The sequence below is a fragment of the Cornus florida genome, unplaced genomic scaffold, assembly GCF_030987335.1.
Source record: "Cornus florida cultivar Cherokee Brave unplaced genomic scaffold, ASM3098733v1 CherokeeBrave_3.0.0_Hap2_Chr09, whole genome shotgun sequence".
Taxonomy (NCBI): Eukaryota; Viridiplantae; Streptophyta; class Magnoliopsida; order Cornales; family Cornaceae; genus Cornus; species Cornus florida.
In genome coordinates this window covers 17,991,539-18,019,252 of record NW_026775579.1, presented here as the reverse complement: position 1 = coordinate 18,019,252, position 27,714 = coordinate 17,991,539, and positions in this window count along the sequence as shown.

The following is a 27,714-nucleotide window of genomic DNA, read 5'->3' as shown; positions in this document are numbered from 1 at the left end:
TTACAGGATGTTAACTTTGCGAAATTGTGCTTTATGCATTGTATTGGAAGTTCCAATGTTGGTTAAATTGCATCGATATTGAAAATCGTGTTTTGACGTTCTAATAAAGCTTAGGATTGATCCTATTGATTCATTTATAACATAGACGTTAGGTGGCATGAACCTCTACTGTTATTTTGTGCTTTAGATTCTAAGTTGATGGCTTTGAGAACTTAAACCTTGTTGCATTGTATAACATGCTCTTTTGTTGTTGAATTGCATGGATAATGTGATTCTTGTTAACTTGTATTCAAATATGCTTTTGTCATGTTGTATGGATTACTCTAGACCTAGTTCAATTGTATTGAAAATGCCATTCATGTTAATCTATGCTCAAGCATTCTTCTTGTCGTGTTCTTTAGATTATCCCAACCATGATTCGTTTCATACACGTATGTATATCATGATTCTTGTTGCTTAGACTCTAAGGTAGCTTAGGATGCTTCCTGAGTCTCACTTGGACATAGACGTTAGGTGGCATGAGCCCCTTTAACATGTTTCACCTTAAGGTGATAAATTTGTAAAATGCTAGGTCGATGCATGATCATCTCCTACAAGTAGCTTTATGTTACTCACCCCTACGGTACTGGTGCATATTTCAGGTACGAAGACTTGGTTCGTGACGCCTAGCATTCCTTGGATGTCGTGTAGCTTTTAAGTTTCCATTCCATGCAAATGTTAGCATGAAATGTCATTTTGTAGACTTATATGTCAAAATATGTATATTTGATTCCATGTATGTAATATGTACTTAAGTACACTTCTTTCAATGTATTTAATGTGTATGAGATGAGGCCGGAGGCCAATGACATGTACATTGTATTCTATGCAACTTTTTAACTTCATGAAATGTTATGAAAAACTTGAAAAATCGCAAGCCATTGCTTCACCACAGTTGCATCGGGTGTGAGAATTCCATTTTCATTCTTTTATAGGGTCTTATTAATCTTGTATGAAGTGTGGCCAAGGGCCAAACGGTCATTTGATCCCGTTTTGCATTTTTGGATTCCATGTTTTCCATTCCAAGTCCATTTTTGCCTTTTTGCCCGTTGGGGGGTCGGATTTTTCATCGGCTATATTTTTAAGCCATGGACCATTGTAGTGCGTCTAAATAGGTATGTTACGTTTGCGTGCATGGTCGTTTCCGGGCAAAACCTTATCGTTTGTGTTTTGAGCCTCTTGTGAATTCATTTCGCATTTTTTTTGCATATTCTGATCTAGGGGTATTATGGACCTTTCACATCAGTTTATTTTCTTCTTTCAACATGGTCGCTTAGAAAACGTGATTTTAGGGGGGGTTTCTTTTTCGTGTTTTTCCAGAAAAGGTCGTCTTGGAGCAGGAAATCGATCGCCAAGTTTCAGCTTCCAGTTTTCATTTAGCAGCTTTATGACCCTCTTGTTCAGTTCTGATCTAGGGGCATTTTTGGGATTTCACAGTGAGTTTTTTTCGATTCTGTCCTCACTATCGGGTAGAAAACTCGATTTTAGGGGGGGTTTCTTCTTCGTGTTTTTCCAGAAAAACTCGTCTTGACCTCCGTTTCAAGCCTCAGTTCTGGGCAGATCAAAAAAAAATGTAGCAGCAGCCAAGGGCTGCCACCAGCCATGTCTTTGGGCACCGGCATGCATGCCAGTGGGCTCGCGCATGGGTGCCGTGTGCGCCATGGCCCCTCGTCGGGCCGCCGCGATGTCAATTCTTCTTTTAGGCTTTTCTCCTTCGTCCGGACTCTGATTTAAGTGATTTTTTTTTTAACTTGACTAATTTTCGCTGTCTTTCCAATGATGTGCTCGGTAGCACCCGGTTCTTCCTAGATAATTACTAGTTTACCCTTTTTGTTTTAACTGCTCGTTTTTCTTCGTCATGCCTTTTCTCTTTCGTTCGGACTCCGAATCATGCGATTCTTGAGTCTATCTTGATTATTTTTTCGTTGTCTTTCCACCGGTGTCCTCAGTGGCACCCGAATCTACAGTTTTCAGAAATGACCATTTTGCCCTTGGGGGCCTGTTCGGTCTTTTCCTGATCATTCGTTCCCGCATCAGTTCTTGTTGAGTTCCACGACCTCATGGAAGGTCACTTTGACTTCTTAGAGTCTTGTTTTCTGTTTTCGCTTCCGCATTCGGATCCGTTATCAGATCATCCTTACGGTTCATCACAGGACACGCTGGCCTAAAAACCAGGGTCATCACACATCGACTCAATTTCTTTAGAGATTTTTAGGATGAACATGGTAAAGTTCAAAAGGGATCATGCCACCTAACGTCTATGTCGAAGATTAGACTCAAGATCATCCTAAGCTACCATAGAGTACAAGCAACAAGAATCACAATATATATACATATATGAAATAAGTCAAAGTTGAGATAATCCAAGAACACAATAAGAAGGATGCTAGAATATAAGGATCACATTATCAAATGCAATTAACATGATTGGGAGTGATACATGAAATCAAGAATAAGGCATAATATCTATGTAATTAACAAGATTGGAGCATTCCAATTAACACGATGGAAGTAATATAAGAAATCAATGACATGGCATAATATCTATGCAACTAAACAAGGATGGAACATTCCATGAAACACGAAAAGAGTTATACATGAAATCAAGAACAAAGCATAGTGTCCATGCATTTAAACAAGGATAGAATACTCCACATAACACGAAAAGAGTCTTAAATCTTCAATGAATACAACACTTGAAATTTAAGGAGTTAAATCATGAATGAAACATAAAATCTATGCAATGAGACAAGATTGGAGCATTTCACATACACGACAAGTTTAAATCTTCAAGGAATAGCAACTTGAAATTTAAAGAGTGAAATCAGCCAATGTAGAAACTTGGATATCGCCTGGATTAAAACCGTACTCTTGAGATCACTTTAGGGTTACTAACCCATGGGTACCTTTCCCCTAGTGCGCACTATAGTTGTAGAGGGACATTCCCCCGTACTAGAACTAAGTCCTAGCCATGTCAATTCTTGATTGATATCCTAAGTTCCAAAATCAATAAGTTGTGCAAGTCAAGATTGTATTAAAATACAAGAAATGCATTAACCACATATCATGCACAACCAAGATTTTGGAACACACAAGTCATACCTTAAGTTCTCAACTATGATGGCATGTGAAATGTTAAGAAATTAAAGTGTGCATTTATATAGACCACAACCAAGATAAATAGCACATGAAATCCATTGAAGCAAATATACCACAAGTATAAGGTACATGATATCAATAAACCATTCCAAGACAAATTAGCATGTTCATTAAGCACATTAATAAAACCAAGATACAGGAAGTCTAGATACATGATGTTAAGGTGTGATTAACTCGAGGAAGACACAAAAGAGAATTTAATCTACTTAAGGGATTAAAATATCCAGGTTACATGGCAAGTCCAAATGGTTTACGAACAAGTTATGTCAATGATCATATTGAGGCTAAGTTTGGAATCAAGTTACAAGTTCATTTCATACAAGACACAACCATGTGGATTTGGTTCCATACAAAGGAAATAATTAAGTATAAGTTTCAAAACTTATCCGATTATTCTCAAATTGATACACGTGAAGGAACTTGTCAAAAAAATCATGAATACAAGGTTAGAAATTTAATTGAGCTCATGGAAACATTGAATGGATTTTAATAATTCATTTAATTAAAATCTCTAGATTTTGATATTCATCCAAATGATCTTAAATTAATATATGTTATGCAACATGTCAAAACTTGATTTACTAGCACGATACAAGTGATTTCCATGCAATGTACGGCCATGAGTATTAAACTTTAATACTAGAAAAATAATAATTGAAAGGTTTCAAAATCTAATCAAATATTCTAGATTTAATATATGTGAAACTATATACCATGCACATCAAGAATTTCAAGTCGGAATTTCAGTAGAGTGAATAGTACACTCGGAGCAATTTAATTAATCTAATTAATTAAATATTACTAGATTTCAAAACTTCTCCGATTACTCTCAAATTAATCTATGTTGAAGAGCATACTAAGGCCTAATATAATATGCTATCACATGCTAATTTAAAGCTAGATAAGGCCACATGATTTAATATTTTATTCAAGATAAATATTAAATAAAATCTTCATTACTTGCCCAAATAATCTAGATTTAATATATGTCAATCTACGTATCAAGGGGTAATATTCTATCATGCCATATGATTAAACAAAGCTAAGGACAACCGGAAAAATTAAATCCTTCACAAGAAAAATAAATAATAAAATCTCTAGATTTTGTGATTCAAGCATGCAATTAAGTTGTATAAGCATTACAAGCATGTAATATAGCAAGAAAGTAAATTATAACACCCCCTACCTCAATTTGAGATGAAAATCCCAAATCCCCACCGAAAAAAAAGTGTCCCGAATCCGCCGAGATCGAAGGGTTTTGTCGGGGACAACACGATCTATATGAATCTCCAAGAAGCCCTATGAAAATCCAAACTTGGCCTCAAACCCAAACTCTAAATTTGGTTAGAAATGGGTTATAATAAGGGGTAATGGTAGAGCACGACGAGGGGAACAACAAATGCTAAGGCCGAAGGATTGCTACCAAGGAAAAGTGGTCCAAAGGAGGAGAGAGAAAGTGGTAGCTCAGTTTGAATGCATGGTTGGTTTCATTGGAAATCTAACTTCAAGCTCATGAATTTAGGCTCAAGAATCACCCCATTTGGATTAGAAACGAAGAAGTTATGGCCCTTCGAAGTTGGAAGTTCAGTGTTGAAACTCAACAGAGGCTAGTCTCGGGATCTAGCTATTTCGGTCGACCGAAACGACCCATCGGATGACCAAAATGGACTAAATTTGTGCTAAAATCATGTTTTCAAGGCTTGGTTGTATCGGTAGACCGAAATAAGCCATCGGTTGACCGAAATAAGCCATCGGTTGACCGAAATGGCCCTGAATAGTGAAAATAGCTACTGGAAATGTATGTTTTAAAGTTCAATCAAAAACCAAAAGGCTTCGGTCCACCAAAATGCCATTTCGGTTGACCGAAATGACTCGAGAAAGTGCAAAAATTTCATGTTATGCACTCAAAGCTGAAAGTCTACTTGGGATCCCCCATGGCATGTTCAATTCACAAAATATGCAAGTGTGTGATGATGTGAACATGCACGCAAGTGTAATATGGATAATTAAACATCTTACAATGGCCCATGGCCTTATTACATTCCATTTACAAGATTTGACATGTCAAACCTCTAAAGTTGGAAAAATTTACATTTCAAAGGTAAAACTTAAAGTTTACATACATAGACTTAAACTTAAAGGTTTGTGGCCCTTAGCCTCATATCATACATGTCAAATACATTGAAAAGAGTGTACTTATGTACACTTTACATATATAAAATCAAGAACACAAGTTTTGTCATGTGAAGCCACAAATCACCCAAGCAATGAAATCTTCAAGTCTTGAGTCCTGCACCTGAAATATGCCTCAGTAACGTAGGGGTGAGCAACATAAAGCTACTCGTAGGAGATGAGCATGCATCAACCTAGCATTTTACAAAATTATCACCTTAAGGTGAGACATGTCAAAGGGGCTCATGCCACCTAACGTCTATGTCACAATGAGACTCAGGGAGCATCCTAAGCTACCCTAGAGTACTAACAACAAGAATCATGATATATACTCATATGAAACAAGTCAAGATTTGGGATAACCCAAGAACACGACAAGAAGCATACTTGGAATTAAGAACTAGGCATAATATCTATGCAAGTAAACAAGGATAGAATACATGACATGAAGTATACTTGAAATCAAGAACGAAGCATAATATCTATGCAAGTAAACAAGGAAGGAACACTCCATAAAACACAAAAAGAAGTATACTTAAATCACGAATAAGGTATAATATCTACACTAATGATAAGATTAGAACATTCTAATTTACACGATAGGAGTTATACAAGGAATCAAGAACAAGGCATAATATCTACTCAAATAACAAGATTGGGATAATCCAATTAGCAAAACAAGAGTTATACATGAAATCAGGAACAAGGCATAATATCTATGTGATTAACAAGGTTTGTGCATTTCATAAAACACGTCAAGAGGTAACATATGGAATCAAGGACAAAGCATACTATCTATGCAGGTAAACAAGGATAGAATATTCCATATAACACGACAATAAGTATACTTGGATATAAGTTAACAAGAATTGCGTTATCAATGCAATTTACATGGTTGGACTATACCAATTTACATGTCATGAAGTATACTTGAAATCACGCATGAGGCATAATATTTATGCAGTTAACAAGATTGGAGCATTTCACATAATACAACAAGTTTTAAATCTTCAAGGAATGGCAACTTGAAATTTAAAGAGTGAAATCAACCATTGTGGAAACTTGGATATCGCCTGGATTAAAACCATACTCTTGAGATCACTTTAGGGTTACCAGCCCAAGGGTACCTTCCCCTAGTCTTGGGATCACTTTAGGGATTATCAACCCAAGGGTACCTTCCCCTAGTCTTGGGATCACTTTAGGGATTATCAACCCAAGGGTATCTTCCCCTATTCTTAGGATCACTTTAGGGATTATCAACCCAAGGGTACCTTCCCCTATTCTTGATTAATATCCCAAGTCCCAAAATCAACAAGTTGTGCAAGTCAAGATTGTATCAGAATACTAGAAACACATTAACCACGTCTCATGCACAACCAAGATTTTGAAACATACTAGTCATGCGCCAAGTTCACATTAATATGATATGATGAATGTTGAATCTTCAGTGTGCGATTCGTTACACGCTGTGTATGAAGGATGTTTAATGCGAAGTGTGCATATCATTACACAAGGCAAGTCCAATGTCAAGTTACAAGTTCATTCTAAGCAAGATACAACCATATGAATTAAGTTCCATACAAAGAAATTAATTAAATATAAGTTTCAAAACTTATCCGATTATTCTCGATTTGATACACGTGAATGAAGTTGTCTAAAAAATCATGAATACAAGGTTAGAAACTGAATCAAGACCAATGAACCATGAAATGGATTTTAATTACTTCATTTAATTAAAATCTCTAGGTTTTGAAATTCATCTAAATGATCTTAAATTAATATATGTTATACAACATGCCAAGAATTGATTTAAAAACACGACACAAGTAAATTGCATGCAAGAGAAGACCATGAGTATTAAACTTTAATACTAGAAAATAAATAAATGAAAGGTTTCAAAACCTAAACAAATATCTAGATTTAATATATGTGAAACCATATAGCATGCATATCAAGAATGTCAAGTCAGAATTCTAATGGAGTGAATTGTACACTCGGAATAAATTAATTAATCAAATTAATTAAATATTACTAGATTTCAAAATAACTCTGATTACTCTCAATTTAATCTATGTTGAAGAGCATGCTAGGGTCTAATTTAATATGCTAACACACATTGATTTCAAGCTAGTTAAGGCCATGTGAATTAATCTTTCACCTAAGATAAATATTAAATAAAAGCTTTAATACTTATTCAAATGTTCCAAATTTAATACACGATAATGAGCATATCAAGGAGTAATATAATACCATGCTACATGTTTAAACCAAGTCATGAGCAACCGGGAAAATCAGATCCAGTACAAAAAAAATAAATAATAAAATCTCTAGATTTTATATTTAAGCATGGAAACAAGTAGTATAAGCATCAATATCATGCTATATAACAAGAATTAAACCTAGAACATCCCCTACCTGGATTTGAGATGAAAACCTCAAAGGCCCACTAAAATAAAAGTGCTCTGAATTCGATGATACCGAGAGGTTTTGTCGGGGACAACACCGGGAACAAGAATCCGCAAGAAGCCTCATGAAAATCTCAACTTGACTCCAAACCCGAACTTGAAAAATCGTCGGAAATGGATTCTAATAAGGGCATAAGATGTGCAGCGTCAAGACAAGCATTAAACGTTAAGGCCGAAGAGTTTTCACTTGAGGGAAGTGGACGAAAAATGAAGAACAAAGGTGGCAGCCCCTTGGCAGCCATGGCTGCCGGCCAAGAGAGAGGAGAGAGAGAAAAAAATCTGACTTTTTCTCTTAAGGCCTCCTATTTATAGAAAATCTCAAAAAGGGCCCCGAAAGGGCCCTACCAGGTCTGGAAAAGTGGAATTTGAGCAGACGCGCTCAAGTGGAAAAAATCCATGAACAAAAAAGATTCACAATGAGAAAATATGAACAACGGAAGAAACAACATCAAAAATCGAGTCCCGAGCAGAAAGATATGTCCCGAACAAGTTCGGCGGCAACTGGGGTCAGAAACTCTGAACTGGAGAAAAATGACCAGAATGGAATTCTATGAGTACACGACTCAACAAAATATGAAAATGAATCCTGTACGAGGATCCAGGCACCAAACAAGATATTTTGTAATAATTTTCGTTAATTACACAATGGCCCTTACAAAAAGGGTAACTGCAAAACTGCCCCTGAAAGAAAATATCTTCCAAAAGATATTTTCTTAGATACCCCTAAAATAAAATATCTTCAAAAGATATTTATGAAAAGCACCCCAAGAAAAGAAAAGAATTCCAAAGAATTGTGCATCCATGCCCCTATGGACACCGGGAGCAATTAGAGTACTTTCTTGAAAAAGTGAAGATACGTATTTCATGGAAACCACGCAAGATCAAGATATTTGAAGTCAAAAACTAACCCCAAGCATGAAAAGTGAGGTTGCGCCAAAAACTGACAAACGGGGATAAGACAGAATAGGGAAAATGACGAAATAATGCATAGTGTCGAAAAACGAAAAATGTGAAAATGACTCAATCCTCAAAGGAAGTTATCAATCCATGGAAAAGAGTCTCAAAACCCATTCATGAGCACTCAAGATGACACTAAGCAACGAGAAACTGAACTCAGCGAAGGAAATTAAACGAAAAAAATTCATTCGTAAAATTTCAGGAAAAAGAAAAGGAAGGGAATTTTCCTGGTCGTTACATTCTAAGAGTCCACGACTCGATGAAATGTGAAAATGAATCCCGTACGAGGATCCAGGCTCCAGACGAGACATTTTGCAATAACTTTCGTTAATTACACAATGGCCCTTACAAAAAAGGTTAACTGCGAAACTGCCCCAGAATGAAAATATCTTTCAAAAGATATTTTCTTAAATGCCCCTGAAATAAAATATCTTCAAAAGATATTTATGAAAAACACCCCAAGAAATGAAAAAGATTTTGAAGAATTGTGCATCCACGCTCCTATGGACACCGGGAGCAACCAGAGTAATTTCTTGCAAAAATAAAGATACGTATTTCGAGGAAACCACCCAAGATGAAGGCACGTGAAGTCAAAAGCCAACTCCGAGTATGAGAAGTGAGGTTGTGCCAACAATGTGACAAATGGGGAAAAGACAGAATAGAAAAAGGACGAAAGACATATAGTGTCCGAAAAGTGAAAATGCGAAAATGACTCGGTCCTCAAAGGAAGCTGTCAATTCACTTGAAAGAGTCTCATAAATCAATTCCAAGCACTCATGATGACACTAAGCGGCATGAAACAGAGCTCAGAAAAGAAAATTAAACGAAAAAAAATTCATTCGTAAAATTTCAGGAAAAAGGAAAGGAAGGCAAATGACCGGGTCGTTACAGTTTAAAATTTTGAAAATCATTATATCATGTTATGGATGTTAATTACTGAACTAATATATGTCCTATTCTATCAATTATATGGGGAATGGATGGTTTAAATTGTTTATCATTACTGGCAATTTGAACGAATGTTTCGTGATTTTAATCATGTACTGTATACATAATAGAATCTTACTTATTTCTGATTGTTGTTATGTCAGACTCTAGATGTATTTAATGTTCTAATGAATGTGCATCATTTGTGGATTATTTGCATTATATGTTCCGGTATGGGACGGTGACATATCAAGGATGGATTAGATCAAAAAGCTAAGTCGTACCCCTTTATACATAAGGAATGGATTAACTAAAATAGTTAAATTCTACATAGATGCATGTCTTGTCAACTAAAATAGTTGAACGACGTAATGAATATTTGTTTTATCTTTCTGCACTTGGAAGGAATTTATATATATACTTATGGTACCGTGATATAAGCTTGAGTCTCCTAATCACGGTTAGGGTGCGTATATCGCAAAGGTTAGGTAGCTAGATATAGCTGATGTTCCCTTGTAGGTCTAGCTACTTGGCCGCTGGAAAGCGTGTTTTTATGTCACCTTCTACCTAGGCTGAACTATGTTATAGGCTAGTGAGCATCCTATAGTGTGTATCTATATCTATATGAACTATTTTAGATATTGCCGAGCTATCTAGGATATATCTGCGTATTGGGTTTATGTACGGATTGTAGTAGGATGGAACTTGCATGGGGGCCTTACCCACTCTTATTTTTCAGGTGTTCGACAGTACCAGGCTTAGAGCTTGATCGTGTTGATACAAATATAGACACTCACTCTTCCGACTACATAGGATTTTCTTTCTTATTTTAGTTTGGATTTTATTCTGTAAATTTATTTATCAGTTGGAATTATTAGGGGTCCACTAGATGGATTCCTGAGTTGCACGGATTTGAAGGATTTAAATAATATTAATTTTTTATTTAAAGTTTGAGGATTTTTATTTTAGATTTCTGTTCTGCATATTATTCTATTTTAAATTCTTTTGTACTCTTGCTTGTTTACATATTGATTATTTGGTATCCCTCGGATCTGTGCCCGGACTTGATCACCCGTGGCTCTAGAATCGAGGGGTATCACACATTTCATTTTCATTTGACCTCTTTCCTCTCAAACCCTAACCTAGCCACCATTAAAGGAAACGTTTGGTTTAAAGCTTTAAGCTTCATTTTGGTGCCCTTCCACTCACCTAAGACCTTTAAGCTTGGAATACTTTATCTTCCTCTCACTCTTCTCTATAAAACCCTAGTTTAGTTTTTCATTTTAAGCTTGGTTGCTTTGGATTACAGAGATTCAATTCTCTATTGAGGTAAGGGTGGTTGTATGTTTATCCTCTTTGGGTTTTATATATATTGGAGCTTAATATCTATTGATTACATGCTTTTTAAATTCTTATATTTGCATGTAAATAGAGATTTTATATGCTTGACTTAGAATTTATGGATTAAAACATGTATATGACTATTAAATTGTATAGGTAGGTTATTGTTTAATGATTTGCCTAATACTTGTGATTTCATTGAGGGTTTATTATGAATATCTTGAAATTGCACTTGTGTTGTTAAGTAATGGAGATTTCATTGAATGTCTAGTATAAAAATCTTGTATGTAGCACTTGTAATTACTTGTAGGTAAATTACTATATTGCATGGTTAGTAATTGTGGCCTACATTAATATTAAATTCATATGGCATAATGTGTAGTATCATTAGATTACCACTTTAGACATGCAACCTTAGGGCATGGTTTGTGTGGTTTCACCCTACCTGTGCTTGGTAGGTAGTTTCATGCATTGAAATTATATAAATGTCATGGACTTGTTGATTTTTGGAAGCTTGTAAGGATATAAAATGTTTGATGGCTAGGGTTTGGCTCTAGTACGGAGGGTAAGAATTCTCCTAAGTCATAGTGCGCACTAGGTTGTACCTTGTGGGTCGTAATTACCCGAAATAACTTGTATGGTCTTGTGGCTACATATCATAGTCTTTCTATTATTTGATTTCGCATTACTTTCCAAGTTGTAAATCATGGATTTCTTGTAACTTGTGATTTGGTAATATTAGTTTAAATGTGGTTAGTGTACTTGTTTATGTATACTTGGATGCTATGTGTTTATCATTTCAAACATTTGTTTAGCTTGAGATGATCCCTTAGAGTACCATGGAAATATAGACGTTAGGTGGAATGCACCCTTGTGATGGTCTATGTTTGGTTCATATTATACTTGAAACTATAGGGTATGCGCATGCACCACATCCTATGAGTAACTTGATTACTCACCCTAATTGTTTGGGTTATTTTGCAGGTAAAGAAACTTTGTTTTGGGATGCATCACATCCCTAAGTTACCTTGATACGTTAAAGTATTTTGATGTATTTTGGAAAACATGCAAGTGTTAGCATGTAGCATCTTTTAGTTGTAAAATGTTATTTTTGCCTAGAAATATGTAATGTGTACCTAAGTACACTTTTTGGATGCTTACTTTGTATGTATGCCATGAGGCCAAGAGCCATTAACTTTAAAGATTACAAGTATGCTTTCTTTAAAACTAAAGTATTGCAATTGCAGCCTATTTGTGAGAATTTGAGGTTTGGTATGCCAAAACTTGTAAATGGATTGTAATGAGGCCGTAGGCCATTGTAGTACGTCTACTTTATAATATTACATATGCTTACATGTTCACTTTGGCACACAATACCATTCTTGGTGAAACAAAAACTTAAAATCACATTTTTTTGAGTTTTTACCCTTTTCTGTTCTAGGGGAATTTCGGGTAATTCATAGTGTGTTTTTTTCATTTTCATCCATGTTGTTGGGTAGAAAACTCGATTTTGGGGGGGAAAGGGGGGGGCGGGGAAGGGGGGGGGGGGGCGTTTCTTGTTTGTGTTTTTCCAGAAAACGTCATCTTGGCCCTCAAAAACCCATTTCTTTTCCGAAAAATCCTTGTTACCAGGTTTTTGTTGAATTTTAATACAAATGTACTTAGTACTATTCATCGACTTTTTCTTGAAAAGCGTGACGACTGATCCGAAACTTCTGGGGGTCTTATGGGTGTATTTTAAGATTGCATTTTCAATTTAGGCAATTTAAAAACCTCCCAACGCCCCATTTCCTTTTCTTGGGCAGTAGCTAGGACTGATTTTTACCCTCTTGACCTGATTTTCTTGGGGGCAGCCTGTGCATTTTATAATGCATTTTTTTTTGTTTATGTCCACATTGCTAGGTAGAAAACTTGATTTTAGGGAGGGTTTCTTCTTTGAGTTTTTCCAAAAAAGTCCGTTTAGATGCCGTTTTTACTCTCAGTTGCAGCAGTAATGGGTCGGCAATACTGTAGCAGTCGTGACCCTCGTCGAGCCGCCGCGACATTGTTTTTGTTTTTAACCTTTCTCCTACGTCCGGACTCCAAATCGAGTAAAAAAAAATTTGAGCTTGACTAATTTTTTGTCGTATATCCAACGGTGTGCTCGGTTATGCCCAGATATTTTTGAATAATTACCATTTTACCCTTTTGCTTTATATGTCCGTTTTTCTTTGTTTTGCCGTTTCTCCCTTGTCCGAACTCCGAATCATTCAATTCTTGAGTCCATCATGATTAGTTTTTCATTGTATTTCCAAAAGTGTACTCGGTAGCACCAGAATCCATATTTTAAAAAATCACTATTTTGCCCCTGGGGGCTTATTTGTCACATTTTCGATCTTTTGCTTTCTCGTCAGTTCTCATTGAGTTCCACCACCTCATGGGAGGTCATCAAAGCGTCTTAGAGGCATGTTGTGCCTTGGGAGACCGTTGTTTTATTTCTTGCTTCCGCATCTAAATCCATTATCGGGACAATCTTTGGTTCATCACTAGATGCACTGGCTTGAAGAACTAGGGCTGTCACATAGAGAATGAGCATGCATAGACTCGATTTCTTTAGAGATTTTTACATTAACTTGAAAAAATTCAAAAGGGTTATAGCACCTAACGTCTATGTCAAAGTGAGACTCAGGGATCATCCTAAGCTACTCATGGAATTGAAATAAGATACACGACATACAAGCGTACCGGTTACAAGTGTACTGAACGAAAATGAAAACATGCAAGGTAAGTATGCAAATCACAGGTATACTAACAAGATTGGAAACACACAAGACAAGCATACAAGACACGAGTGTACTAGATGGAATTCAATATACAAGAAACAAGTTCACAGTTTTAAGTGTGCTAGATGAGATATAAACACATGAAGCAAGCATAATATCTATGCAATTAAACAAGGTAAAAAATACTCTATATAACATGACAAGAGGATACTAGAATACAAGGATCACATTATCAATGCAATTTACATGATTGGGACATACCAATTAACACGATAAGAGTTATACAAGAAATCAAGAAGAAGACATAATATCTATGCAATTAAACAAGGTAGGAAATACTCCATATAATAACACTTGAAATCTAAGGGTTTAGAGATTTTGCATGTTGATATGAATCATTACATGTGGTCCATGCCACCTAGAATCTAAGTCAAGTTATATGTATAGGATCATTCCTAAATCACGATAGCATAAAGTAACATGAAACGAGATAACTAAGAAAATTAACGAGGTTGAAACAATTCAATTAACACGACAAGGACAAGGCGTGAAATCAAGGATAATGCATAATATCTATGCAATTTAAACAAATTGGATCATCTCATATAACACGAAAAGTTTCTTAAATCTTCAAGGAATGCACCACTTGAAATTTCAAGAGTGAAATCAAAGATGAAGCATAAAATCTATGCAATGAACAAGGTTGAATATTCTATGAAGCATGAAAAGGTTCTTAAATCTCCAAGGAATAACACTTGAAATTTAAGGAGTGAAATCCAAGATAAAACATAATATCTATGCAAGTAGACAAGAATGAAACATTCCAATTAACACGATAAGAGTTATACACGAAATCAAGAACAAGGCATAATGTAATGACCCGGTCATTTTCTTCCATTCCTTTTTCCTCAGAATTTTACGGATGAATTTATTTCGTTGAAATTTCTTTTTTGAGTTCAGTTTCTCGACGTTTAGTGTCGTCTCGAGTGCTCAAAAATGGTTTATGAGACTCTTTTCTTTGGATTGACAACTTCCTTTGAGGACCGAGTCATTTCCACATTTTTCGTTTTTCGACACTATTCACTTTTCGTCCTTTTCCCTATTTCGTCCTTTTCCCTATTTTGTCTTTTCCCGTTTGTCACTTTGTTGGCGTAACCTAACTCTTTGTGTTCGGAGTTGGTTTTTGACTTCACATATTTTCATTCTAAGTGGTTTTCACGAAATACGTATCTTTACTTTTACAAGAAAGTACTATGGTTGCTCCCGATGTCCATAGGGGCATGGATGCAAAGTTTTTCAGAATCTTTTTCTTTTATTGGGGTATTTTTCGTAAATATCTTTTGAAGATATTTTATTTCAGGGGTTTTAAGAAAATATTTTTGGAAGATATTTTCAATCTGGGGCATTAGTGCAATTAACCTTTTTTGGAGGGGCCATTTTGTAATTAATGAAAGTTATTATAAAATACTTCGTCTGGAGCCTGAATTCTTGTATGGGATTCATTTTCACTTTTTGTTGACTCGTAAATTCTTGGAATTTCCTTCTAGTCGTTTTGCTTCAGTTTCAGGGTTTTTGGCCCCGGTTGCTCGGTTTTTGACTCCGTTTCTTCTGTTGTTCACATTTTCTCATATTAAATCTTTTTCATTCACATAGTTTTTCCGTTTGAGCGCGTTTGCTCAAATTTCACTTTTTCGTACCTAGCGAGACCCGTTCGGGGCACTTTTTGAGATTTTCTATAAATAGGGGGACTTAAAGTCAAAAAGTAATCTTCTCCCCTCTCCATGCATGACCTGGATCTTCCATGGCAGCCCAAGGGGGGCTGCCACTCTTCTCCTCTCATTTAAACCTCCTTCCCTTTGTTATAAAGTCATAGTGCCTTCGCGTTTTGTGTTTGTCTTGACTATGCGCATCTTTCACCCTTGTTAGAATCCATTTATGACCATTTCTTGAGTTCAGGTTTGAGGTCAAGTTGTGAATTTCATGGGGCTTTCTTGAGATTCTTGTTCACGGTGTTGTCCCCGACAAAACCCCGAAGTATTGTCGAATTCGGAGCCATTTCGTTTAGGTGGTTTTTGAGATTTCATCTCAAATTGAGATAGGGGATGTTTTAGGGTTATATTAATGTTGTATTGACTGTTATATGATCATATACAACCTGTGAGCATGCCTTCTTCAAGTTATAGAATTTAATTGAATTATTTTCTTTATTTATGATTTAATTCTCATGATGCTAGGCAACTTAGAATTAAATTAAGGCATGCTAGAAATTTAGGCCTTGGTATGGTAGTTGATATATATTAAATTGGGGTTATTTGAATAAGAATTGCAAATTTTATTTAACATTTATCTTTTGTGAAAGTTTAAATCACCTAGTTGTATCAAGCACGGAATCAACTTGTAATGTGATATTAAAGTAGGGATTGGTATGTTCTTTAATATATATTAAATTGAAGACATTTAGATATGTTTGAAAATCTAGAGAAAATTAATTAATTAGCTTAATTAATTTGATTTTTAAGTGTTGTAGTCACTTAAATTAATTTTGGGTATAATATATGTGAAGGCTATGCTATGTCCCTTAACATATATTAATTTGAGTTTATTTTGGATAAATATGAAATCTAGAGACTTTTCATGTTAGGTTGAAAATCCCTTTTAATGTAGTGAAATTAATTACCTTGTGAGTATACTACTAATTGGATGTAGAATTAGCACTTGGGGCCTCTTAAAATGGTAATTAGACTTAGCATGATATAGAATATCATTGACTTGTAAAGCTTGTTTAAATATATCTTGTGTAGATATATAGCTTGTTAGAATACTACAATTGTTTACCTTGAAAGCTTGTTAATAAATTGAAGCTAATTTAGTACTTGTGGCTTAGGATAGTAATGTGACTCAATTGTTGTAAAATATTCTTACTTTGTATGTAAATTGCATATTGAGGAACATGACATGTCATATGCTATTTAGACTTGAACTCTAGGACATGGTTTGTGTAAATTCAACCTTACTTGTGCATGTAAATTGATTCCTAGACATTATTTGAGATGTATAAGTTTGGTTTAACTTATTGATTTTGCATAAGTTTTGAACTTATTCTTTTTAGAGGCTTGTAAGGATCATACTCATGTGATGTCTAGGGTTTGGCCCTAGTATGGATTCATGAGTCTCCTAAGTCATATGAAGTGCGCAATAGGTAGTACCTTGTGGGTCATAATTACCCGAAATAACTTATACACGTGCGCACTAGGTAGTACCTTGAGGGCTAGTAACCTGGAATAACTCGATTGGTCTGCAACCAAGGATCCTAATCTTTCCACTATTTGATTTCGCATTCAATTTCAAGTTGTTAATCATGGATTACTTGTAGCTTGAGAATTAATGCTTGCTTTGGATATTTGAATCTTATTTAGTATACTTGAAACTGTATACTTGTTTTGTGCATTTAGATCTCATATAGTGTACTTGAACTTGTATGCTTGCTCTGTGAGTTTAGATTTCATTTAGTATGCTTGTGTCGTGTATACTTGTCTTAGGCGTATCTCTCTTAGCTTAGTATACATGTGTTGGTATACTTGATTTACGAGATTTTCATACAAAATGCATACTTGTGTAAATATGCTTAGACATTGCATGACTTGTCTTAATGTGGTTTAGTATACTTGGAAATGTATGCTTGTATATTGTATAACGTGTTTAGTATTGTTTAGTATACTTGAGCATGTATACTTGTATGCCGTTGTTCACTTTAAATTGCATGAGTAGCTTAGAATGCTCTCTGAGTCTCATTTTTATATAGACGTTAGGTGGCATGAGCTCCTTTGACATGTTTCACCTTAAGGTGATATAATTGTAACATGGTAGGTCGATGCATGCTCATTTCCTACGAGTAGCTTTATGTTACTCACCCACGTAGTGAGGACATTTTTCAGGTACAGGGACCTTGATTTGGGATGCACACTATGCCATGGAAGTTTTGTAGACTTGAAGTATCTATTTCATGAAAATGTTAGCATGAAATCCTATTTGTAGCCTTATACGTCAAAATGTTTATATTTGATTCCATATATGTAATGTGTACATGAGTACACCCTTTACAATGTATTTGACATGTATAAGAGGAGGCCGGAGGCCAATGACATGTATTTTGTATCCTATGTAAATTTTGACTTCATGAAATATTATGAAAATTTTGAAAAATATTGAGCTTTTGCTTCACCATGGTTGCACCGGGTGTGGGAATTCTATTTTTATTCTTTCATAGGGTCTTATAAATCCTGTTTGAAGTGCAGCCAAGGGCCAAGCGGTAATTTGAAATCATTTGTTAATTTTGGTTTACAAATTTCCCTTTTCCTGTTCATTTTTGCCTTTTTGCTCGTTGGGGGGTCGGATTTTGCATTGGTGGTATTTTTAAGCCATAGACCATTGTAACACGTCCTAATAGGTAAGTTACGTTTGCGTGCATGGTCGTTTCTGGGCAAACCTTCCTCTTTGGTAAAATGAGCCTCCTATGGACTCATTTTGCATTTTTATTGCATAATCTGATTTTAGGGCATTTTAGGATTTTCCTTTAGGAAATAAATTCCGTTCTTCACATCGACACTTAGAAATCATGATTTTAGGGAGGGTTTCTTCTTCGTGTTTTTCCAGAAAATTCCATTTTGATACCGGAAATCCATTGTAAAGTTTAGCTTCCAATTTTACATTTAGCATCTTTATAACCCTCATGACCAGATTTCATGGAGGGGAATTTTGGGCATTTTATATTGAGTTTTTTTTTGAATTCCCCCGTGAGTCACGTAGAAACTTGATTTCGGGAGGGGGTTCTTTTTCGTGTTTTTCCAGAAAAATTCATTTGATAGCCCGTTTTTGCTCTCAGTTGTGGACTGATCCTGAAGAAATTTAATGTAGCAGCTCTTTGGGTCCCTCTTGACCTAGGCTAATCTAGGGGCATTTTAGGGATCTTACAGCGTGTTTTTCTCTGTTCCTTCCATGCTGCTGGGTAGAAAACGTGATTTTAAGGGGGGTTTCTTCTTCTTGTTTTTCTAGAAAAACTCATTTAAGGGTCCGTTTTTAGCCTCAGTTTTGAGAAAAAAATGAAATGTTGCTTGCTGTAAAAACACTATTCCTGCCCAGATTTCTTACCCGGAAAATAAGTTGATTTTTTTTAAAACTTTGAGGCTTCATATCTTTATCATCCGGACTCCAAATCAAGTGATTTTTGAGTCTAAATTTATTAGTTTTTGCTGGTCTATATAACAGTATACACGGTTGCATCAAATTATATCTGAAAAGACCATTTTATCCATTGTAAAGTACCCTTGCCGCACTGATTTTAAACCGAAAAGTTGGTTTTTATGAAACTTTGACATTTCATATCTTCTTCGTCCGGACTCCGAATCAAGTGATTCTTGAGTCTAGATTCATTAATTTTTCCTAGTCTATCTAACGATATGCTCAGTTGCATCCAGCTTTGTCTAAAAATACCATTTTACCCCTTGCGAAGTACCCTTGCTGCATTGATTTCAAACCCAAAAATGTGATTTTTATGAAACTTTGGAATTTCATATCTTCTTCATCCGGACTCCGAATCAAGTGATTCTTGGGTCTAATTTCATTAAATTTTTGCTTTCTTTCTAGTGGTGTGCTCGGTAGTACCCGATTTTATATTTTCAGAAATGGCCATTTTGCCCTTGGGGGCCTGTTCGGTCTTTTTCTGATCATTCGTTCCCGCATTAGTTCTCATTGAGTTCCATGACCTCATGGAAGGTCACTTTGACTTCTTAGAGTCTTGTTTTCTATTTTCGCTTCCACATTCGGATCCGTTATCGGGTCAATCTTCGGTTCATCACACAATGCACTAGCTTGAAAAACCATGGCCGTCACAGATGGTATCAGAGCTCCTAGGTTCAAAAACCTTAGGACGATGGGTTTTGGGTGCATATCATGCTTGTGTTGCCATGCTCTATGTGTTTAATTGCTTTTGATAACATGTGGAATGTGATCACATGTTTACGTGCTTATGTGGATGTATGTTTAGAAGTTTCGTTAAATGTCTCAGCATGATATATATAGTTGTTTGCTTTAGTATATTGTATGTGCTATTCTATCTTAGTACATTGTATATACTTGTAGGTCTCAGCATATTGTATGTGTTTGTCTATTTTAGCATATTGATTCACGCTTGTATGCTTTGCATGATGGTAATGCTTATTTGCCTTGGCGTATTGCATGTGGTTGTTATTCTTAGCATGATCGTATAATGCTTACATTGACATGCCTTATGTGATTCTTTTCTGCTTGTGTGAGTACGTAGTCTATTGTTGTGTTACGTGACAACTGCTTACTTTTATGTCTTGTTTAGGCATTGTGGGTTGTTCCAGCTTGGTTGGTTGAGACTGATGATAGGGCATCATCTATTGGAGGTTTCGTGGTGACCTTGATGTGGTGACGTCATTGTGGTCTTCTTTCTAACGTCATGGGGCAATGAGTCAGATTGACTCAAGTCCTTCCTTAGGGATTGGAAGTTTTATCTTTGTGGGCCTCAACAATGAGGTTCTTATACCTTTTCTTTTGAGAATGGTGGTTTTGTCTTGTGTGGTGTTAGGAAACCACCTTGGGGTTGAGTCAGTTTTGGGAAAGACTTGTAGGCTCTTTGTTTCAGGAATCTTAGTGTTCATTCTAGGAGATGATTCATTTCCTCACGGTAGGGGATTTGACTCATCTAGGTTTTGGGGATTCACTTTCGGCAATTTTATACTTTCGAGAGGCATTTCATCCCTTCTTGCTTATGATTTTGCAGGATTGTTATTTGCATAGTCATTCCTACATGTTTATATACCTTGTTGTTTTGTGCATGCCTTAGAAATATGTTAGGGGATGTGACTATTTGGTAGTTATGTGATAATATAGGTGATGTGTTTTCATTTACTATATCTGCTTGTCATGCTAGCGTCATAGGTGATGTGTAGTGTGTCTCTGATGCTTGACCCCTATGTGATAGGTAGCATACTTAATTGCCCTTGTACACTATGTGTTTAGTTGTTTGGTGCATGGATTTTCATTATGTTTAGTATACTTGTACCTAGTATGCTTGTATGTTGCTTATTTCATTTTGTTTTGGTTTAGTATACTTGAGCCGTATACTTGTCTACCATGGATTTAGTACTGCTTAGTATACTTGTAGAGTGCATACTTGTGCATATACATATATTGTATTTCCATTTTGATATTTTTTAGTATACTTGTGAATGTATACTTGTATAGATACATATATGTTTCATGACTAATTACCTAATTAGTTCATTTCTTTTATTATTCCTGTACTGTACTTGGGGTTATATAACCTTGGTTGTCGGGATTGTGTGTGTGAGCTTGATCCGATGTCTTGATTCTTAGGCGTAGCCTTGTAGTAGGTCAGCTTTAGCATGACATGGAGGATTTTGGGTGCATTGTTTTGTTGGGAGTCGTTGTGACTAGGGCGATGATGATGTTGTTTGATTTGTAAAGTCCGATCCATTGGCTTGAAGGCATAGACATGTCAGGCTTTGGATTCGTGACTGATGTGGTTGACAACGGTGTTTTGAGACTTGGGGTTGTCAGTTTTTCACGTATTAAGGATTTAAGGCCTTAAGCGTAGCGGTGCCTATGACATTGTTGTCAGAGTTTTGGATTGGCCAGAATGGTCTGGCCTGACATTTTGGACCATATCGTAACTCTCACAGAATGCCTAGTTTTCGTGGTGCTTTTGGTAATGATTGTTTGATATTGATGTCATTTGTATCGATAGGTTTCACGGGTAAGCTTGTTGGGGGCAGGTGGCGAATTAGGGCTTTATACTGTCATACTACCGTACAGGTTGTGTGTGGGCGAGTGTTAGTTGCTGTCGATGCTACCTTGCATTACTTAGCTAGTAATGTGAGTATGGGCGGGCACTTGACACTGTGGATGCTACCGCACCTTGGGTACGTTGTGGGTAGGTTCTAGTCAGTATTCGTGCTGCCATGTTGCTTCTGGTTATGTTCCTTGTTTCGATGTGTAGTTGCCTTGTTCTCCTTGGGGTGGTTGACATTGGGTTAGTATGTCAATTTTTTGGAGAAGTGTCTCACGGTTCGTGGTTTCGTGTCCTTTCGTTGACCTTAAGACCTTTGGAGTTGTCCTTGGGTACTTTATGATCTATTCTTTGGTGTGACCTTGTGTACGGTCCTTATTCGGTTCTTCTGGGAATGTTCATGATTTCGGGGACGAAATCTCTTTAAGGAAGGTAGGTTGTAATGACACGGTCATTTCCTTCCTTTCCTTTTTCCTCAGAATTTTACGGATGAATTTTTTTCGTTGAAATTTCTTTTCTGAATTCAGTTTCTCGTCGCTTAGTGTCATCTCGAGTGCTCGGAAATGGTTTCTGAGACTCTTTTCTTTGGATTAACAACTTTCTTTGAGGACCGAGTCATTTCCACATTTTTCGTTTTTTGACACTATTCACTTTTCGTCCTTTTTCCTATTTCGTCCTTTTTCCTATTTTGTCTTTTCCCCGTTTGTCACTTTGTTGACATAACCTCACTCTTTGCGTTTGGAGTTGGTTTTTGACTTCACGTATCTTCATTTTAAGTGGTTTCCACGAAATACGTATCTTTACTTTTGCAAAAAAGTACTCTCGTTACTCCTAGTGTCCATAGGGGCATGGATACAAAGTTTTTCAAAATCTTTTTCTTTTCTTGGGGTGTTTTTCGTAAATATCTTTTAAAGATATTTTATTTCAGTAGTTTTTAAGAAAATATTTTTGGAAGATATTTTCATTCTGGGGCATTAGTGCAATTAACCCTTTTTGGAGGGCCCATTTGCAATTAATGAAAGTTATTGTAAAATACTTCATCTGGAGCCTGGATCCTCGTATGGGATTCATTTTCACTTTTCGTCGACTCGTAAATTCTTGGAATTTCCTTCTGGTCGTTTTTCTTCAGTTTCAGGGTTTTTGGCCCCGGTTGCTGCCAAACTTGTTCGGTGCATATCTCTCTGCTCGGGACTTGGTTTTTGATGCCATTTCATCTGTTGTTCATATTTTATCATTTTAAATCTTTTTCATTCACAGAATTTTTCCATTTGAGCGCGTCTGCTCAAATTTCACTTTTCCGGGCCCAGCGGGACCCGTTCGGGGCACTTTTTGAGATTTTCTATAAATAGGGGGACTTAAAGTCAAAAAGTAATCTTCTCCCCTCTCCATGCATGACCTGGATCTTCCATGGCAGCCCAAGGGGGGCTGCCACCCTTCTCTTCTCATTTAAACCTCCTTCCCTTTGTTATAAAGTCATAGTGCCTTCGCGTTTTGTGTTTGTCTTGACTACACGCTTCTTTCACCCTTATTAGAATCCATTTATGACCATTTCTTGAGTTCAGGTTTGAGGTCAAGTTGTGATTTTCATGAGGCTTTCTTGGGATTCTTGTTCACGGCGTTGTCCCCGACAAAACCCCAAAGTATTGTCGGATTTGGAGCCATTTCGTTTAGGTGGCTTTTGAGATTTTCATCTCAAATTGAGGTAGGGGATGTTTTAAGGTTATATTAATGTTGTATTGATTGTTATATGAGCATATACAACTTGTGAGCATACCTTGTTCAAGTTATAAAATTTAATTTAATTATTTTCTTTGTTTAAGATTTAATTCTCATGATGCTAGGCAACTTAGAATTAAATTGTGGCATGCTAGAAATTTAGGCCTTGGTATGGTGGTTGATATATATTAAATTGGGGTTATTTGAATAAGAATTGCAAATTTTATTTAATATTTATCTTTTGTGAAAGTTTAATTCACCTAGTTGTATCCAGTATGGAATCAACTTGTAATGTGATATTAAAGTAGGCCTTGGTGAGTTCTTTAACATATATGAAATTGAGGACATTTAGATATGCTTGAAAATCTAGAGAAAATTAATTAATTAGCTTAATTAATTTTATTTTTAAGTGTTGTAGTCACTTAAATTGATTTTGGATATAATATATGTGAAGGCTATGCTATATCCCTTAACATATATTAATTTGAGTTTATTTTGGATTAATATGAAATCTAGAGACTTTTCATGTTAGGTTGAAAATCCCTTTTAATGTAGTGAAATTAATTACCTTGTGAGCATATTACTAATTGTATGTAGAATTAGTTCTTAGGGCCTCTTAAAATGGTAATTGGACTTAGCATGATATAGAATATCATTGACTTGTAAAGCTTGTTTAAATATATCTTGTGTAAATATATAGCTTATTAGAATACTACAATTGTTTACCTTGAAAGCTTGTTACTAAATTGAAGCTTATTTAGTACTTGTGACTTAGGATAGTAATGTGACTCAATTGTTGTAATATTCTTGCTTTGTATGTAAATTGCATATTGAGAGCATGACATGTTATATGCTATTTAGACTTGAACTCTAGGACGTGATTTGTATGAATTCAACCTTACTTGTGCATGTAAATTGATTCCTAGACATTATTTGAGATGCATAAGTTTGGTTTAACTAATTAATTTTGTATAAGTTTTGAACTTATTGTTTTTGGAGGCTTGTAAGGATCATACTCATGTGATGTCGAGGGTTTGGCCCTAGTACGAATTCGTGAGTCTCCTAAGTCATATGAAGTGCGCAATAGGTAGTACCTTGTGGGTCGTAATTACCCAGAATAACTTATACACGTGTGCACTAGGTAGTACCTTGCGGGCTAGTAACCAGGATAACTCGATTGGTCTGCAGCCAAGGATCCTAGTCTTTCCACTATTTGATTTCGCATTCAATTTCAAGTTGTAAATCATAGATTACTTGTAGTTTGAGAATTAATGCTTGCTTTGGATATTTGAATCTTATTTAGTATACTTGAAACTGTATACTTGTTTTGTGCATTTAGATCTCATATAGTGTGCTTGAACTTGTATGCTTGCTCTGTGAGTTTAGATTTCATTTAGTATGCTTGTGCCGTGTATACTTGTCTTAGGCATCTCTCTCTTAGCTTAGTATACTTGTGTCGGTATACTTGATTTATGAGATTTTCATACAAAATGCATACTTGTGTAAATATGCTTAGACATTGCAGGACTTGTCTTAATGTGGTTTAGTATACTTGGGAATGTATGCTTGTATGTTGTATAATGTGTTGAACATTGTTTAGTATACTTGAGTATGTATACTTATATGTCGTTGTTCACTTTAAATTGCATGAGTAGCTTAGGATGCGTCCTGAGTCTCATTTTGATATAGACGTTAGGTGGCATGAGCCCCTTTGACATGTTTCACCTTAAGGTGATATAATCGTAAAATGCTAGGTCGATGCATGCTCTGTGACGGCCCAAGTTTTTCAACCCGGTGCGTCAGTGATGAACTGAAAAAATGATCCGATAACGGATCCGAAATGCGCAAGCAAAAGATAAAACCAAAATTTTTAGAGATGTAAATCATCTCTAAGACACCAATGTGACCCTCCTTGAAGTAACGAAGCTCAAGGAAATAATTGGAAGCGAAAGAATAAAAGGGTCAAATGGTACCCTATTGCACCAATGAAAACCAAAGGAACAAGATCTAGTTCAAACTAGACCAAGTACACCACTAATTGGCTTAAAGAAGATAAACCAAGTTCTATGGGAACAACAGACAAAATAAACCAGCCAAAACAAACGACCAAGCAAAACCACAAAACAGCTCCATTTCGGTCGACCGAAATGGAGCTTCGGTATGCCGAAATGGACCAAGAAAGGAAGTAAATAAACCTTCACTTCAGTCGACCGAAATGACAAACCAGTCGATCGAAATAAGCCTTGAAGTGAAAAAGGCTACTGGAATTGGACTTTATGCTGAACAATTAAAATCAAAAGAGAATCGGTCGACCGAACTGGCATTTCGGTCGACCGAAATGGCTCGAAAATGTGCATATGAACCAGTTATGCACCAAAGCTGAAAATGGACCTTAGTTTTTCATTTAAATCCCACATAGTATGATCAAATTACATTCTATGCCAGTGTGTGATGATGTGAACATACACGCAAATGTAAAATGACATTTTAATCATACTACAATGGCCTATGGCCTTATTACAATTCATTTACAACATTTGACATGTTAAACCTCTAAGTTAGAAAAATTACATTTCATAGACAAATCATAAACATGCTAACACTTACATGTGAATAAGAATGCTTCTAAAGAAGCTCAACTCAGCAAATCACCCAAGCAATTGTAATCTCCAATCTTGAACCCTGTACCTGAAATATGCCCCAGTATCGTAGGGGTGAGTAACATAAAGCTACTCGTAGGAAATGAGCATGCATCGACCTACGTTTTACAAGTTTGCATGATTTAATCATTGTGATTCATTCCACCTAACATCTATGTCGATGTGAGACTCAGGGAGTATCCTAAGCTACCTAAGATCATTTCTAGCACAAATCACATCCTTTATACAGTTTCAACAACATAAGAGTATGCTACACATAGCAACAAGATATACATACTTACACAAGGCAACTAGATAGTAACATGCTTACACAAAGCAACTAGATAGAAACATGCTTAGACAAAACAACTAGATATAGATTCTCAAAGCTATCAATTTGAAATCTAAAATGCTAAATCAACTAAATATAGCAATTTAGTATAATTAGAATATCTAATACCACACATCAAGACATAGATTCTCTAGACTATCAACTAGAAATCTAAGAGTGTGAAATCAACTAAATATAACAATTTAGTATGGATGTACTTAACAACATCAAATCGCCAAAAACCAAAATCACAAGTCACAATTAAACATTGGTTGTCAACTTGGAATTGAATGCGAAATCAAATAGTGGAAGACTTGGACATCAAAGCTCGGATTTCCGCCGAGACAAGGCAAATTTAGAGCTACTAACCCCCAGGCAGCCTACCCAACGCACGAACTCCTTTGGGCTAATTTGGAGCTACTAACCCCCAGGCAGCCTACCCAATGCGTGAACTTTTGACTTAGAGGACTTACGTCCCCGTACTAGAGCCAAACTCTAGCCGTATCACAAAACAATGTCCCAAGATTCCAAAATAATCCAAATAAGTTCACAATTTATACATAATTATACCATACACGAATTTGACTTCCATGCACAAGTAGGTTGTAACCACACAACACATGCTCCAAATCCACAACTACTAAAGGATGTCAAATGTCGAATCTTCAAGTGCAATTCATTAAATGCTATAACAATATAATCCAATGTTGAAAGATAACTCATAATTTCATTATAAGTCCAAAATTATACTTTAAACATATTATCAATGTCAATTTCATGATTCAATCAATAACACAAAAGAAACGGAAATTAATTACATAACCTAATTAATTTCTCTAAGTTTCATATCTCAACCAACTGGTCCCTTATTTATACATGTTATACAACATAGCATGGTATACACATACATTCACTAAAACCTTAATTTGACCAATGGTACAACAAGTAGAATTTAATTAACCAATTTAATTAAAATCTCTAGATTTTTATACTTGTTCAAATGCTCTCAAATTTAAGTATGTTAAAGAACATGCCAAGACTTAACTTAAAGCATATTGCAACTCAATTTCATGCATGGTACGGCCATGAACCTTAATCTTTCAAAAAAGATAATTATTAAATAAAAAGTGCAACTTTTATTCAATTAATCCCAATTTAATATATGTTAACAAACATATTAAAACATGATTTTATAGCATGCCTCAATTCCATTCTAAGTTATACACATCCTTGTGAATTAAATTTCATACAAAGAAATAATTAATTCTAATTTTCTAGAATTGATACAAGGCATGCAATTAAGTTGTATAATCATGTTAAATACTCAATATAACATACATAAAAGCCTAGAACATCCCCTACCTCAATTTGA